The sequence below is a fragment of the Nicotiana tomentosiformis genome, chromosome 2 (genome assembly GCF_000390325.3).
Source record: "Nicotiana tomentosiformis chromosome 2, ASM39032v3, whole genome shotgun sequence".
Lineage (NCBI taxonomy): Eukaryota > Viridiplantae > Streptophyta > Magnoliopsida > Solanales > Solanaceae > Nicotiana > Nicotiana tomentosiformis.
Genome location: NC_090813.1, coordinates 44,655,695 through 44,661,940, shown reverse-complemented (window position 1 = coordinate 44,661,940; position 6,246 = coordinate 44,655,695).

The window sequence follows — 6,246 nt, the reverse complement described above, 5'->3', positions numbered from 1 at the left end:
GATCCGTTAACCACCCGGAATCCGCCCGGGGCCCTCGGGACCTTAACCAATTATACCAACACGTCCCAAAATATATTACGAACCTAGTCGAGCCTTCAAATAACATCAAACAACATCAAATTCATGAATCGCAACTCAATTCAAGCTTTATGAACTTTGAAACTTCAACTTCTATAATCGATGCCGAAACCTATCAAATCACTTCTGATTAACCTCAAATTTTGCACACAAGTCACATTTGACATTACGGACCTACTCCAACTTCCGGAATCGGATTCGGACCCCGATATCAAAAGGTCCACTTCCGGTCAAACTTCTAAAAACCCTTCAAATTCCTAACTTTCGCCAAATGACTCCAAAATGATCTACGAACCTCCAAATCCACTTCTGGACGCGCTCCCAATACCGGAATTACCATACAGAGCTATTCTCAGGCTCGGAATTCCAAACGGGCATCGATAACATTGAAATGCACTTCAACCCAAATTTATGAAATTCTTCCAAAATGCTAGCTTCCACAATAGGTGACAAAACGCTCCCGGGTCATCCAAAACCCGATCCGGACATACGTCCAAGTCCGAATTCATCATATGAACCTGTTGGAACCTTCAAATCTCGATTCCGAGATCGTTTACTCAAAAATCCAACCTTAGTCAATTCTTCTAACTTAAAGCTTCTGAAATGAGAATTTTCTTTTCAAATCAACTCCGAACTTCCCGAAATTCAATTCCGACCATGCGCACAAGTCATAATACCTGAAGTAAAGCCACTCAAGGCCTCAAACTACCGAACGACATGCTGGAGCTCAAAATGACCGGTCAGGTCGTTACATTCTCTCCCACTTAAACATACGTTCCTCCTCGAACGTGCTAAGAACTGCGATGGAGTTGTCCGAAATCACTGTTTAGCACCTCGTGCACCTACCCGTGCTACCATAACTCAGTTGAGCACACTGGCTCGAGTAAATATGAAGATACTCCTTTTGTTTAGTCAAATTAGCCTTAGAGTCAAATTCCAACATCCGGAATCTTCTATCAGGCCTGTTTCCAACATGCGAACCATATCAATCACCACACGATGTACCAAAACATGACTGCATACCTTTGCTGAATTCACACCATGCACCGCATAATTCACATGACCATAATTACATCCTGTGATAACAATAGTCGAAATTCCACGAATCTGATGCTCGCAATGTACCTCATGACATATTTAAGTCTTGGTCCAACTCTTGCAATACCGCCACAACGGAAGAGATGTGTAGAAATTTATAACTAGCTGCAGAGTCAACAAATAATTGAATCTCTCCCTTTGACTAGAATCATCACCCCATTATGAACCAAATAATGGTATTTGCTCTTTAATATACTTCATATAATCTGATCGTACTGATCCCAGATCCAAAAGTCTCGTCTCACCCAGTCTAAGCTGCTCAGGCAACAAGCCACCTCAGACATGACCAAAAGTCTCATATGATGCCGTAATGTGCCAATAAGCTACAAACTCGAACGTGAGACATAAGGAAAACAAATATTTGGAAGGGACTACTCAACCCACACAACTAATTAGACAACCGAAAAGGTGTTATGAACCTCCCCAAAAAATGGAAAAAACAAACACACGAAAATAGATATAGGGGACTGTAATCAACATCCCTCTGTTGCGGCGTGCAACCCGATCCAAACAACATACCCGTGGCGGCGTGCCACCCGATCCACACATAAAATCTACATAAAGAGATACTTACCAAGCTAGAATTCTCATTACTACAAATACCCGAATATCGGCCACAAGCAAGCTAAGTGCATAATACCATCCCTGGGGAGACAGATAGCGCCATACGCTACAAAACGCATGCACAACTAAGGTATGATATATGATTTGAATCTCGAGAGCCATCCTGCTCACATAACACTATCGCTATGCGGAACCTCAACACATAAGAAATTTACCAAGCCGTTTCACAACTCACACGGCATAATATAGTATTACATGAAATAGCCGCCGACGAAACGGCATCCAACGTCCGAATACTCCTCCATAAGGAGCACTATGCTGAAATGAACACATCTGGCCTAATATAGAACCCATATTAATATTTAAATCCATCCACAGACCTCAAGCCGATTCTGATCGCACCGTACTAGGCTAATAACCTTTCAAGGGTCCAAAATAACCTTTTTTCCCATAATACACATGAACATCCATCATAACCGGAACAAACTTCCACAGTCCACAACTAAGTGAACCGAGCACCCTCCAGGCATAAATTCTCACATGAACAATAGTACCGCAATCTCCATACTTGGTTCCAATCTTCGATCAATCAAGTGACTACATGTCACACTTATACAATCTTCCCGTGGAACGTGCTCCCACGACCTTTCGCACTAGATAGCAAGTCTACACATCCATACCACCGGCCGCACAAACCCTGTAAAGCAAATCAAAAATCCAAAATCACTACTCAAAGCCTCTTGCACAGGACACCGATATCAGGTGACGCTAAAGACAATACCAGCTTACTCTAACCATCTGAATCCTTTCCCGCTCATCCGAGCTCTTGACATTCTTGTCGAAACCAAACTGCAACCTTGATCCTCAACTTCCGAATCCCATGCCGATCACTGCACTTAGTCATGCCAATGCGCAAGAGTACAAGAATTTCATCATAACTCCTGAACCACTAATAGGGTAAACACTTCATCATATAGAAACCTTCTACTTAACTCATTTCAAGAGAACCATTGCAACACGTGACTGAATTCTCATATCCACAGAAAACACCAACCTCAAGTAGTGGTCTAAACCACCATAACTCTTCCGGGATACGTCTACACATAACATGCCAAAATGCTCGAATGCCCCCAAATAAAATCAATTATGGCGGCCGTCAAACCTCGCACGTACCGCCACAAATCACATGCACAACTCAACACGCTGAAGGAACTGATCATTGCCATCATCATGTCAATTCAACCATTGCTAACCAAACCCGACTTCTCCTAATTTACTCTGGATTTTCCTTAGAAATAACAACAACTCCTTTATCAATATAACGAACTCAATCCGCGCTCATCCTTAGTGATCCTATTTCACAAGGCCACATTGTCCCCAAAACTCACGAACCATTTCATACCCTCCTTGTGTGCATATTCGCATCTTCAACTAGTACACCTATTCTGGAAAGATCCCTCTATGAATCCGAAGTTATTTTCTTCCATTCCTCCAATGCTACACCGCAACCCGAAGATAATGTAGAACACTCCAAGCCCCTTTCATAATCTGCTGCAAAAACTCGATACTTAACCATACTACAAGCTCGAAATCCTTAGGCACCGCACTTTAACTTTTGAATCCACTAGGACCGTTGTTGAGAGTCACCGATTCCGACCTGGTCCCGAATATAATCAACTCCAAGACTCTGCTAGCACCTGAACACTCTCTCAATAAGCACCCGGCTGAATCACTTTCCTTGTACATCACATCTACACGAAGCATAAACTCTGAGTCTTCCCAAAGCCTGAAGATGAATCGATAAGGCCAAATATAGCACACATTGATCAATTTCTCTGCTCGAATTACCCATGATGTTCCCTTTCCATAGTCATAATAACCCATCAATATGCCGATAACCAAGATATCTTACAAATAGACGACCATGCAATCCAACTGTAGGCGTTGGGACTCTCCCACTTAGCTTGAAGCTACCATTGCATAACTCTAGAACCCGCCAAGATTCTTTCTTCATCGTTGACATGACCTTGCATAGTCAACCCACCAAATTCCTCGAAACCTTTCTGTTAAACTCTTCATAGCCACTCTGAATCACTTGCCACATGCACATATTTGACCTCTTCCTGAATAGTCAGTAGAAATTCTTCGTAGAAGCTTCATCAACACCACGCGACCGCTAACATGCTCACAAGAGATAACCCGCCTGTGGAAACTCCATGCCGTCATCATCCAATGTCGCTGCACTAGGTACAATTACTACAAAATCAGTAACCCATATGATACTCTGCCACTCTCCCACTTTGGTCAAACCCTCTCCTTTAAGCAACTACCCGAATTCTGCTTCTCACACTTGGCCTTCTAGAAACTTAACAGCGACAAGACACTTCCCACACGTTCTTCCTCATCCTTCGCTACCCAGTTGTTGCCTTAAATCAAAATCTACCTCTGTAGCACTTGAACCCATCGATCGCTATCGACTTTAACCTTTCCGAAGATCATCTTCCTTGAGCCATCAATACTAGAAGTACCGACTCGATTCCAAAACCGCTACACTCCGTTATCTCTGCCAACCGCATCTCAAGCACCATTTCATAGTACCCCACCCCAAAGGCAAATTGAAGAAGGCCATAACATCGGTGAACCTTAATGCGTTCAACAAGGACCATAATACCACATCACAGTTTGAGAACTCTACTACGCTCGAAAATACCAAGCCTCATTACTCTATCAACCCAAATCTGGACATTCATAGGCCAATTGCTTTTCCTCCGCCAGAAATAAGATACTGAATCTCGGAACCATGTACTGAGTAAACCTCCTTCCAAGTCATTCACTACCCCGACACATAGGCAAGCATCCTACCATCACATCAATACTGTGCGATTACAAGTCATGAGCATCATAGGAACCTGTTCATAACCTCAAAGCATCTAAGAAGTACAATTAGTGAGATGAAATGACATAATATCCTTCCGCAAAGCGACGACAATAGCCCAAACAACTGCGCAGGGAGAAACATCACACACCACATCTATAGTACCATTACAATTCCTCAATTCCCGATTTATAACCAGCGTTGAGGAAATGAAGGCATAAGCCTCAAAGGAATTAAATCACATGATGAGGAATCAAGAAGGGAAGTGCTCCTAACAGCCCTGTAGCCTCTCGAAGATAAGTACAGACGTCTCCGTACCGATCCGCAAGACTCTACTAGACTTGCTCATGACTCGTGAGACCTAAGTGAACCTAGTGCTCTGATACCATGTTGTCACGACCCAAAATCATAAAGGTCGTGATGGCGCCAGACTTTATTTTCAGGCAAGCCAACACTAAATAGTTGATTAAATCCTCATTTTAATATTTTTGAAATCGTAAATTTACTTGAGTTTATCTAGTAAAAGATGAATTTACTGAAAAAAATAATAATATTTTCCAATTCCAATAGTGAACATCCCATAATCATCCCAGAACCCGGTGTCGCATATGCTGGCTGCGGTGTGTTGTATAGAAAGCAGCTCACCTAAGTCCCCGCCATAATCGCGCCTCTGTGCCCACAAAGCCGCTAAACATATGTGTACCTGGACAAAAATGTGCAGCAAGTGTAGTATGAGTACGTAAATCAATGCGTATCCAGTAAGTATCCCGCCTAACTCCAAAGAAGTAGTGATGAGGGGTCGACTTCGATATTTAATATGGGCTATAAATGGGATATCAATGATATAATTAAGTATGGATCATATGAATGGTTGCAAGCTCAATATTTTGAAGTAAGTAAGCAGTTCTTTCATAATTAAGAAATTTCTAAATTTATCTCCCATTATTTAACAATTTAACTCAGGCCGAGGAGGCAATATCATTATTTATATGTTTGAAGGCAAGCAATACAAGCATGCGCAAATCATGCCGAGGTCGTACGACCCGATCCAACAAATATTTAAACTGTACACTGCCAGAGGGCCGAACGGAGCGAACCATAGATGCATCTATTTACTACCGAGGTGCTCAACCCGATCCACAAATTTCAATTATTTTCAAGAAAATACAAGTTTTTCGTTTACAGTCAAGTATCTCATACAAACCTTCAAGTAAGTAAATTTAACCTTATACAATTATTTTATCAATTTCTATCATGACTAAGTGATTATATTAGCAAGTAAGGGTACAAATATTCCAAGTATAGCATGATATGGGTCCTAAACTATCCGGACAATAGTATAATAGTAGCTATATATGGACTCTCGTCACCTCGTACGTACGTAGCCCCCACAATTAGGTACAAACATTTGTTTAATTCACCTATGAGATTAATTCGCTCTTACAAGATTAAAAAGAAGACTTACCTCGCTCCGAAGTTTTATAACCGGCTTCCGAGCCCTTCAAACAACTTTAATCGATGCACAATGCTCCAAAACTAGCCAATGATTATGCAAACCCATTAATATATACTCAAATACTCAATATAATCCAATTTATAACAATTTCTAACCCCGATCGAAAAGTCGATAA